Source organism: Conger conger, chromosome 17, assembly GCF_963514075.1.
Source record: "Conger conger chromosome 17, fConCon1.1, whole genome shotgun sequence".
Taxonomy (NCBI): Eukaryota; Metazoa; Chordata; class Actinopteri; order Anguilliformes; family Congridae; genus Conger; species Conger conger.
Window position 1 is genome coordinate 4,618,739 of NC_083776.1, and position 10,000 is coordinate 4,628,738.

Below are 10,000 nucleotides of genomic sequence, written 5' to 3' on the forward strand. Positions count from 1 at the left end.
AGTTGCATGCTATTCGCGCGAGGCAGCGTCAAGACCTGCAGCGCACGTGCCACATTCGAAAACAAACAACTCCGACACACGTGCAAGCAGGGCCGCTTCAAACAAGAATTTAACAGCCGGCAGCTGATGGTGACGGTGTGCAATGCAATCTGATCTGTTTCTCCACACCTCCCCGCCAAAATCCTCCGCGGTAATAAACGCACAGCCCCAGTCGCAATTTTCTAAAAAACCGATCAGAGAGGCCGATCGAGTAAATGGCATGTGACACGTGGGGGGCGGGGAGAAGGTTTGAGCTCCGGAAAGAACAGCAAAGAGGCTTCTGCCGTCCTGTCCATGATAGTAAACAATCACCCATGGTACTTTCCTTCCCTCAGTGACGCCTGGAAGGCAGCAGGTTCAGCTCAGCCAACCGCAAATTATGTGTACATACTAATTCACAGGCAGCTTTTCTTTAATGTATTTTTTATTTTTTTAATCAAATCTATGTTACTGAGCTAGCTAGTTTGCTTAACCCGTCGGGATTAGTTTTCTAGTTCGACAAGCTGCTGCCTTCCAGGCGTCACCGGGGAAAGGAAAGCACAACGGGCAACACAAGCTGTTTTTTTTAACGGGAGAAAATCGGCTTTGACGTGCCATGTTCCGCCTGTCAATGCAGATCGAACGGTTGCCACTGATTAAATCACTGAACTGTGGAAGAACACGTCTTTTTTAGTTAAACGGTTTCTATTCCTGATAAGTGACAGGGCGACAAATGATCAATTTTAAAACGGTTTATTGGAATCACTAGCTATACAAAAGATCACTATACGCAATTAATTCTGATTGGAGGAGAAATTGGTGAGAGAACATTGTGAAAACAGTTTTAGCCCTTGACAAAATGAGCTATGTTGCTGTGTGTTTCAATTTACAGCAAACAGCATGTAGCCTATTCCTATGGAGGACCAGAAATTCCAAAATTAGAAAAGAAGTAAATTAAATATTACTTAAGTGTGATTAAAATGCAATGCATAGTTAAATGGCTAATTTATCCATTTATTTTCTGTGTTTCTTCATCCATATGATAGTATTGGTAGGATATATCGGAGGGTGTAACGTGTTCTAGCTCTAGGAGGGGACACTGCCCTCGATTCTGTACACAGGATGTATGTCCCACATAAACCCGTCATACATATGACGCTGGGCGAACTCCACAATGCCTCATGATTTACACGCACATGTCACAGAGCAGATTCAAACACGCTATACGATCAAGATCAGGGGTGCACAAAGGGGCAATCAGTTTCAGGATTTTTTGCTTTTGTTCTGGACTTCTGTTCTTAATTATTTAATTGACTCAATCGTACCTTATCTGACGTGTGTACGAGCACCGGCTACAGATGCAGACTGCAAGTGCATCCTAGTGATTTTACCGTGCTCAAGTACAGGCTAGAACCAGGGTAATGTATAGAGCTGTCAGCAAATTAAAAACAGGGCAATTGGTTGGAACAGAAATCAGTACGCAGACCGGCCCCTTGAGGACTGGAGTTGCGCACCCTTGATCTAGATCTAGAAAATTTGCAGCAGAGCAAATGCACCCTGTCCATCATGCGAATTGGGCAAACAATCGAGGAAGGAACTGAAATTGGTTGCATACTGGATCCAGATTTGTCAAACTGCTGGGGCCCTTTGTTAATCAGATTCTGGCTTTAATCAACATGACAAAGGGGCAAGCGGGTCCTATAGGAGCCGGGTTCTCTAAAATCTTTCGCAAAACCACGCAAAGCCAATAACGTGACCACTGATTGGTCATGGTATTTGTTTTGTACCGATTATCGGTCGTATTATTCGGACTTCTTGACTGCGTTCGAATGCTCATGTGACTAAGCTGAGAGTGGGCACAGCCAGCTCAATAGTTAGAGTGATTGGAAACTAACGCAGTGCCATGGAGAGTGGTTTTTTTTCCTCCCCAGCCTCAGATCTTGATTCCAAAATTAGTTCAATTATTTGCTGGCTTATAAAGTGAGAGGGATATTTGTGTTGTTTAAATAACAAATGTTGCTTATATATATATTTCCAGCATGGAGGGTATAACAGCGCTTGCTGCCGGTGACCCAGATGATTGTACAGACCCCCCTCTAAGCCCCGAGAGTCATGTTTATCCCCTCTGCTAATAGCACGCATCTGACTGCTGCACTCTGACAATAAAGGCTTAATGAAATATAATAATGGACCATATTTAATACAGTGCCTCTGATGTCTGACTCACTTAACAGTGAAAATGGGGTCCACATCATCCAATACCAATGTTATACATAGATGTGTGTATGTGTGAGTGTGTGAGTGTGTATGCGTGAGTGTGTGTGTGTGAGTGAGTGTGTGTATGTGTATGTGTGTGTGTGTGCTTATGTATGTGTGTGAGTGTGTGTGTGTGAGTGTGTGTGCGTGTGTGTATGTGTATGTGTGTGTGTGTGCTTATGTATGTGTGTGAGTGTGTGTGTATATGTGTGTGTGCGTGTGTATGTGCATGCATGTATGTGTGTGTGTGCGTGTGTATGTGCGTGCGTGTGTGTGTATGTGCGTGTGTGTGTGCGTGTGTGCGTGCGTGTGTGTGAGTGAGTGTGTGTATGCTTATACATGTGTGTGTGTGTGTGTGTGCTTATGTATGCGTGTGCGTGCGTGTGTATGAGTGTGCGTGTGTGTGTGTGTATGAGTGTGTGTGTGTGTATGTGCTTGTATGTGTGAGTGAATGAGTGAGTGTGTCTGTGTGTGCGAGAGAGTTGGTTCTTGAATTTAAACAAAACTTGCCATACAGTGTTAAAAAATACTGAAAGATGGCGATTGTGGTCTGTCTGATAAAGAATGACACCTTTGGTAAAACTACCTAACTGACCTATCACCCAGATAAAAGCAAATATTTCCTTTTTCCTAAATTCATTGATGTGTACAATCAGCTGGCGAACAGCTAAAGCCTGGGGCAAATAATGTCTTGAAATTTAGACATACCTGTCCAATAGAAACAACATGAAGTCCACAACTGTTTTCATTGGCCTGCTCCAGGCTCTCTGCGATTGGACCACTCGCTCCAGGCTGTCTCTCTGATTGGATGACTCACTTCAGGCTCTCTCTCTGATTGGATCACTCGCTCCAGGCTCTCTCTGTGATTGGACCTCTCCATCCAGGCCCTTTCCGTGACTGGGTCACTCACCAGATGCACTCGCACAGAAACATTTACACACAGAAACACGGACAAAAAAAATCACGAATTCATTCCATGTTCCAAAGGCCGGCATCCGAACGGGCCGTGGGGGGGGGGGGGGGGAAGCCGAGGGCATTTTGAACACCTTCTTCCCGTTCTCAAGGCATAACAAGCAGTTGAGCTGGACAGAAAATACAACCACATCCCACCGGACATGACACGCAGTACTAGTGCTCTGCAGGTAATGCACGGAGCCGTTATCATTCACCGTCCAATTACACCAATAGCAGACGGGGACGGGGTATTCTCGATGCGGATACATAATACAGCTGAATGTACGTCTCTTTATTCATCACGCACTCAGTCTGGGCTACCCTCCTCTGCTTCCCTGGGAGTACAGGGCCCCGCAGAGAGGTTAATAACATAGAAGTACCGAATTCATTCCTGCCTTCTGCAATAATAATGTAGTCTAATGCAGTCTATAAGGGAATTAACCCCCCCAACACACACACACACACACACACACACACACACACACGCTCCATCATTACAGCCACAGAATTCCCTGCTGAAAACAGTTACTAATATGTGCTCATGTCTACAAGTTAGGCTATTAACCACCTCTCCTAAAAAAAGCCCTTTCATATTAAAGCAACACATTAACGGTGATCTAATTACCTCGTTTGATTTGGACTGGTGACTGCGGCATGCTTGCGCGCGAGTGTGTGTGTGTGTGTGCGCGTGTGTGTAGGGGCTGTAGCCCACCCATTATGTGTTTCTTTATTTCTCTTGATTTCCCCTGTGTCTGCCCCCCCCCCCCCACCTCATCCCCCACCTCATCCCCCACATGGCCCAAATTGCTCTCCAAAGAATGCCTATGATCTGCTGCGCTGTGCATCTTTAATGAAATGTGTTATCAATAAAACTTTTCCGAGGCTGAGCCTTCTGGTAAACTGGTACGCACATTTTTTTTATCGTGGAAGTCTGCAGCGGGTTCCTTGGACCCCATGGCTTGGCGTTTGTCCTGACATGCAGTGTGCATCGTATACACAGGTGTGTGCCTTTCTAAACTACGTCCAATCAATTCAATTTGCCACAGGTGGACTCCAATCAAGTTCTGGACACATCTAAAGCAATAATGAAAGCAAACAGGATGCATCTGATCACAATTTGGCGTGCCACAGCAAAGGGTCGGAGTACTTATGTAAATGAGAGTTTTCAGTTTTCTGAAAAAGGTTTTCACTTTGTTATTATGGATTATTGAGTGTCGATTGATGGGCAAAAATTGAATCTACATATTGGATAGTCACATAGAGTATGTATATAACTGTACACAGATATACAGTGTCTGTATACGGTTACTGGATACATTTATGTACATATGTGTGTCTGTGTATAGTTTTATAAATACTGGATACAAGTATATACATATGTGTGTCTGTGTACAGTTTTATAAATACTGGATACACGTATATACATACTGTATGTCTGTGTACAGTTTTATAAATACTGGATACACGTATATACATACTGTATGTCTGTGTACAGTTTTATTAATACTGGATATAGGGGTATACATAGGGTATGTCTGTGTGCAGGTTTATAAATACTGGATACACGTATATACATAGGGTATGTCTGTGTGCAGACATGTGTGCAGTATGATTCCAGACGTGTGGCTGTGCGTAGCCTGAGTGGCAGACCCCCCCCTGTCCTCGTGCTGAGATTGAGCTGGAGCTCAAACCGCCCTGTGGAGGTCCAGAAAGCCCAGGGGGTGCCGATAGGGACAGTGCAGTCTAGCAGCAGCGCGGCTCTCTTCGTTCCTCTCCGTCAGCGTTCCCACGACGCTGACACACGCTGCCGTCTGGTCTCCCGGCTCAGGGCAGGAACGGGAGGTAATAACACGGCGAAATTGCTTTGGTACCTCCCTGGTACAGTCTGTTCCGTCGCCCCAAAGCCCCCCCCCTCCACCGCAAATAAATCAATTTATTTATAAGATTCAGCATCACCGTGCCTTGTTAAAGCCAATTTGATCTTAACGGAGAGATGGAATGAAAAGTTCTGATTTGAAATCCCAAAGAGCACTTTAGAGACTATCAAAGTAAAAAAAAAAGTTGAAAATTGAAAAGTGTATAAAACTAGGCTAACCAGGCATTCTCTTTTGCCAGGACATTTGTGACTGCAAAAAAATCCATCCAGGTGGGATGTCTAAAAATGTCCAGTTGGGTTTAATTCACTCTACAGACCGTATGCAAACAAACAAATAGGCGAGTACTACAGCGTGTTCATAAACCCTGCCTGCCGCGGCCCGCTTCCTTTGAAATCCAATATACGGTCACCCTAATACACAAAGGATCCGCTGGTGGCTCAAAGCCGTGCTGGTGCTTCACTCAAGCATCTTAATTCTGTCATGAAGGAAAAATGTGTGTTTTTTTTACTCCTTTGAAGGTTTGAGGCCGATATGCTTTTGATTTTCCAAATTCTTTAAGATATTTCCCAAAACACTGTCGAGACCGATTCGCTGTCCGTGCGAAGTGGTGTATTGGGGCTCGGCCACCCTTCTGTTTCCAGTTTGTGTGCCTAGCTGCATTTCTCAGACTTGCTTGGCCCCTCGAAAAAGTCAAACGCACCCAGACCGCGAACCCCGCAAAACCAGAGGGGAAACAGGCTCTGTTCAAGCGTCATTACGTTGGTCGCCATCTAGTGGCCAAACGTCAGTTCTGCAGTTCACTCCTCAGGGAGCTGCCCGTAATGTGATTAATTGGAAGGAGGGTGGACGCTCATATTACATTTTATGGGAACATTCTTCATCCCCCTACGTTTTAGGAGCCGTCGATAATCTGGAGCCTCTACCAGATTATCAAGCAGCAGACCTTGAAGGGAAATCTCTGCAGCCCGTTGTTGGATAAGCAGGTATAACTCATTCAACACTTCAGTGGGTGAGTCACCGAAAAATGAATCATTGAGTCGATGAGTGTCTGGGTGAGAGAGGCATTGAGTGAGTGAGAGAGTGAATGAGTCAGCAAACTAATGAATCATTGAGTCAATTTACATCTACATTTCCATTTACATTTTAGTAATTTGGCAGGCGCTTTTAATCCCCATAGCAATTTACAAGTGCATAGGTTCTTCCACAGGTTAAAGCAGCAAATCCATAACTAGTAAAATACGCATGAAGGGCCCTTCTAATCAAAAAGATAGTCATCGTAAGTGCAGTTTCAAAGAGTGTCTGAGTGAGAGAGGGGTGTGATTGAGTGAGTGGACGAGTCAGCAAACGAATGAATCATTGTGTCAATGAGACATTTTCTCGTGCAATACATTTAATTGACGAATTACCTAAGACGACACTTCATCATTATTCTGAACTTGATTACGGCATAAACGGTAACCTAACGGGAGACGGAGATCATTCTGAATGCGGATGGCTTTAATTGGCGTTGGTTAATAAATGTAATTGTGTGGTCACCCTGAGAGACAGAGGGGAAGAGTGTGTGTATTGTGTGGTCACCCTGAGAGACAGAGGGGAAGAGTGTGTGTATTGTGTGGTCACCCTGAGAGACAGAGGGGAAGAGTGTGTGTATCTGTAAGCTGCAGTGTCCGTCACCCGGGGGACTGGAGCTTAGCGGAAACCGCAGCCTGGTTCTACGTGGCGCGCATGGCCCAGGGATGGGGTACGAGGTCGAGCTTTTAGCTTAGCCGGTACAGGTACGTAAGCAAACATTTAGTGTAGCCGGTACAGGTACGTAAAGGAACATTTAGTGTAGCCGGTACAGGTATGTAAGCAAACATTTAGCTTAGCTGGTACAGGTACGTAAGCAAACATTTAGTTTAGCCAGTACAGGTACGTAAGCAAATATTTAGTGTAGCCGGTATAGGTACATGGTCAAGGTTTTAGTTTAGCCGGTACAGGTACTTAACTGAACATTTAGTTTAGCCGGTACAGGTACTTAACTGAACATTTAGTTTAGCCGGTACAGGTACTTAACTAAACATTTAGTTTAGCCGGTACAGGTACTTAACTGAGCATTTAGTTTAGCCAGTACAGGTACGTGTAGCCGGGGGGGGGGGGGGGAACAGGCTGCAGGAGGGGGTGGGGGGGACACAGGCTGCAGGAGGGGCCGTGTTAACCACGGCGTAGCCGGGGCGGTGAGCACGATTAACACAGATCCTGCCTGAGGGCGTGTTCACTCCTGAGTCACCCACACTAATGAGAGCTGAGCTGAGCTGCTGCTGCTGTGATCTGACACTGTGTGAGACAGAACAGGCCCGGCTGCGCTGACCTTTCTGTCGCTCTGCTAAATAATAAAATAACCTGCTCTCACCGGACGCATGACTCAGGAAGGTTCCGGCAGCCCTGGACAGAGAGGGCTGTAAACAGCAGAGTGGCCAGATGGTCTGTTTAGTGCTAACAGTACAGTCAGACTATCATTTATAATTAATTATTTTTATTTATTTAGCTTTTATTCCGACTTACAGTTGATTAGACTAAGCAGGGGGACAATCCCCTCAAGAGCAACAGCTGTGTGGATTTTATTGTGGCTGCACCTGGACTTGAGCCAACCTTGCGGGTCCTAGTCATGTACCCTAGCCACTTGGCTACAGGCTGCTCTACTGTGGAGACTTGATGCACGAGGACTCTGTCCCTAGACTTTTGGGGACCCTAGGCAAAACGATTTGGGGCTCACTCCTGAATTCGGGACTTTTTAATTTGGTGAATTCTTAAAAATCGATCTGGCAGAGGACGGCGAGAAGGTGGGGCCCTAGGCACAGTGCCTGACCTGCCTCGTGAGCGAGAGACGGCACTGGAAAGGAGGTAAAAGTGAAAAGTGAAAAGCAGGTGTACCTCAGTAAAAGCAGGTGTCTCAGTAAAAGCAGGTGTCTCAGTAAAAGCAGGTGTCTCAGTAAAAGCAGGTGTACCTCAGTGAAAGCAGGTGTACCTCAGTGAAAGCAGGCGTACCTCAGTAAAAGCAGGTGTACTTCAGTAAAAGCAGGTGTACCTCAGTAAAAGCAGGTGTAGCTCAGTAAAAGCAGGCTCAGCCCAGTTAGATCTGTGATCCAGGTGGCAGGGGAGACTCCAGCTCTGCCTCTCCAGGATGGGGGCAGGACGGAGCCAAACAGCCCTGCAGGTGACCGAAGAGTATCTGCCTGACACCTAAATCTCTCATGCTCTCATACTTGTTTGGGTATATTATTTTATGTTTTAGTTATGATTTTATATTGCCTATAACCTTATGTGCTGCTGCCTTCTTTGCCCAGGTCACCCTTGGAAAATGTATTTTTCAATCTCAATGGGACTAGCTTGGTTAAGTAAAAACATACAGCATATTTGTGTGCTTTTCTAATAGGGGTGAATATGTGCAATACTTCTTAATTTCCTGCCATAACAGACTCACTGTTAACTTCCCTGCCAGTGGCGAGATGCAGAGATACCTGTGAGACAGGAGGGGACAGCGGTCTCGGGGGGGGGGGGGGGGCAGATTAGTCTGTAACACCAGGATGAACAGACAGGAAACAGGCACTCACACATCTGTGCTTTATTGCTGTACAGATATTCATATATAAAACAGCAAAAACAAGATACGCAACCAGACACACTTTCCCCCTCCACAGACATTGAAGTGGAACGAAAAAGTCGGATTTAATTTACAGAGAGGGCGGAAAAGCAACAATTAAAAAGCAGCGAAACATTTTGTTTTGTTGTTTTGACAGACCGTGGCGTCTGATCGCAGTGACCTTGTGTTGAGAGTTCGTACAGTGTCTCTGTTGTGGGTATGACAGAACCTGGGCTAGCATTTGGCCCGCATTCCAGGTGAAGCAAGTCAGGCCTCGAAAGTTCAACCTAGGATAATATTTAGCACCCGTAGCAATCGAAGCGATACAGAATGACCACGTACACACAGGTGGGGAAAGTAGAGGAATACACACGTGGCTCGACTGTAACGAGATCGGAGCCGATCCATACTCACGGTCGCTGAGTTACACCAGAGATCTGACACGATTCACGTTCCTACGGTTACAGCTCTTGGGGGGGGGCTCCTCGGCCAATCGTGTGTGAGGAATTAAGAGTTCAGTTTGATCTCATGGGCAGGGTATGGAATGTTTTCATACGCATTCACAGTGGTATTCCCAAAACCATTGTTTTCTATCTCAATACATTATAGTTTATGGATTATTATAATACTTCTGTGCTCATTAACCCTAATTGAATACAGCTTTACCTTCAAATGGGGAACGTGTACATGTAGCACATTGCGATAGAATGCATAACGACACAATGAAATCCTTGCGGCATTTGTAAGTGAATATAAATAATACTGTTTAAATGTTTTGGCAGTGTCAAAAGCTTTCAACACACAACCCCTATGCTTTAATTGCACATCAGACAGCCAGACACTTTCAGAAATTAAAATGAATTATTGGAGGTGAGAAACCCACCATCGCAGAAGAGGGATCTCTGGGAGATCTCTGCTGTTAGCCGTCGTTCAATGCTGACAACACATCGCTCTCTTTCCAAAAGCCGGGACGTTAGCTTAGTTCACGCATTTAAAAACCGTAACTGCAAATCTATTGACATATACAGCTTTTTCCGGTTTGGCAGCTGGGATGGAAACTCTTTTTTTTTCATGAAACCTACGCTTCAAATAGCCCAGCCAGTCATTATTGGAATGTATACGTTTGGCCTAGGGTTCCCCGCCGGCACAGAGAGTCCATATAAAACCCAGCTCGCTCTAAAAGTCAAATAAAAAGGATTTTCCATCCGCACACAACACTCTGGCAGTGACTGTCGAAAAGGCAACAGGGGTGCACCTCTGGCCTGCGTCACGG